A 2369-nucleotide genomic window follows, 5' to 3' on the forward strand; every position below is an offset into this window, starting at 1 on the left:
AAACTGTGTAGGATTTATATGCTTTTAATATTCTTGATAATTGGAGGAGACAAGGTTTAAACTGACATTTCTTTAGACCAAGTCCAGTTATCTCTGTGCGTGTGTGTGAGGAAGATTAGCCCTGAGCTAACATCTTTTGTCAATCTTCCTCTTTTTGCTTGAAGAAGATTGTCGCTTAGCTAACACCTGTGCCAATCTTCCTCTACTTTATGTGGGATGATGCCAAAATGTGGCTTGAAAAGCAGTGCTAGGTCCATGCCTGGGATCTGAACCTAAAAACTCTAGGCCACTGAAGTGGAGCACGTGTACTTAACCACTACATCACTGGTCTGGCCCCCACGTTATCTTTCTAATACACACTTTAGCTGCTCCACCTGTACAATGGCAAAAGCTAGTCTTGAATTACTTGAATATTCTTGAATTATTTACCCAGCAGGAAATTCTTCCTAACAAAAGTCCTCTTAAATGCATCTTTTACATTTGTGTTCCTCAAGCTGTAAATGAGAGGGTTCAACATAAGAATCAATGTGGTATAGAATGCAGAAACCACCTTATTAATGTCCGAGATGAACTTGAATTGGGCTGTATTTAAATGAAGCAAAGGGTACCATACAAGGTGGCCACAGCAGACAAGGGTGAAGAGCAGGTAGAGAAAGTTTTTTGCCTCCCATAAGCATACCAGATATTCAATATGGTTTTGAGGACATAAATATAGGAGACCAGGATGATCAGGGTACTGAGTATTCCTATTAATCCAGCCATGATGAAAAGAACCAAATTATTGTTCTGAGTGTCAGCATATGCCAAGGAAAGAACAGGGAAAATGTCACAGAAAAAGTGGTTGACCAGAGTTGAACCCCAGAAAGGCAAGAGAAAAGTGAAGGTCTCATAGATGATGGCACTTAGAATGCCCATCACATAAGGTCCTACTACCAGCTGCACACAGACCCACTGGGACATGGTGATTGTGTACAATAAAGAGTTGCAGATGGCTATGTACTGATCATATGTCACGGTGACCAGGAAAAAATACTCAAATCACTACAAACTGACCAAAAACCCACAGTTATAAAGCACATCTCATAAAGGAGATGACTTTTCTCTCTGGAAAGCTATCACACGACATTTTTGAAGCAACAGAAGAAAAGGCACAGACATCCACAAGGGACAAGTGGCTGAGAAAAAAGTAGAAGGGGGTGCAGAGTTGGGAATCCATCCAAATGAGAGTGATCATCCCCAAGTTTTCTCCTAATGTGACAAGACAAACAAAAAGAAATATCAAGAAGAAAATAATCTTCTGTGGAAGATGATCTTTTAAGCCCACGAAAATAAATTAAGTCACTGCTCTTTGATTTTTATCATCCATTGTTTCCTGACAATCTGTAATAAGAACAACAAAAATAAATTTTATAGATTAATAATTACAAAGCCATATAGCCTTTTAATACATTAGCTGTAATTAAAATCGATGTTCTTATGATATTCAAGTATTTACTTTGACTGTTCAGTTTTAGTTTGCTTTTTATGCCAAACAGTTCAAACATGTAAAAGTAATAGAGATGTGGGCCCAGCCCAGTGGCACAGTAGTTAAATTCATGCACTCTGTTTTGGTGGCCTCAGGTTCACAGATTGAGATCCTGGGCACAGACCTAACACTGCCCTTCAAGCCACACTGTGGCACAATCCCAAATAAAATAGAGGAAGATTGCCACAAATGATACCTCAGTGATAATCTTCCTCAAGCAAAAAGAGGAAGATGGGCAACAGATGTTAGCTCAGGGCCAATCTTCCTCACAGAAAAACAAGAAACAAACAAAAAAATACACTTCCAAGTGAATTTGAGTCACTGCCTAATATGAAGAATCAGCTGGGAATATTTCTCACTAATAAAAACAAAACAAAAGTCTATGTTAACATGTACCATGTTAAACTTATAAAGTCTGAAGAAAAAAAAACATGATGCTGTAACAGCAAAATACAGAGGGGCTCTAATTGAGATTGGAGAATTAGGATAATGTCTGAGTGGAAGCTATATGCAAGCAGTATATGAAAAACAAGTAGAATTCATTTAAATATGGTAGGAAGAGAATTGTAGGCAGAAGAATACATTACAATATCAGAACATCAATAACTGGAGCTAGAGGAAGACAGTTGATTTGAATATATTTGCATACAATTTGAAAAGGAACAGAAAGCAAGTCAAGAAATTTATAATTATCACCTGCTTCCTGCTGTTCTCCTCCCAATCCCCTTTCAGTATATTTTGTATCATAAATGTTTAAGAAAAAAATTGAAAGTCAAAATACTTCAGGTGTCATACTAGGACATGACTATCTCAAAATTTGACTTGTACTTTAAGACATGGTATA

The 2369-nt window shown here is 37.4% G+C and overlaps 1 pseudogene; it reads right to left on the reverse strand.

Moving 5' to 3' along the window:
• Positions 1-421: 421 nt before the first annotated feature.
• On the reverse strand, positions 422-1366 carry LOC139074591 (olfactory receptor 5G3-like; annotated as a pseudogene).
• Positions 1367-2369: the final 1003 nt, after the last annotated feature.

This window comes from Equus przewalskii, chromosome 11 (assembly GCF_037783145.1).
Source record: "Equus przewalskii isolate Varuska chromosome 11, EquPr2, whole genome shotgun sequence".
NCBI classification, from domain to species: Eukaryota; Metazoa; Chordata; class Mammalia; order Perissodactyla; family Equidae; genus Equus; species Equus przewalskii.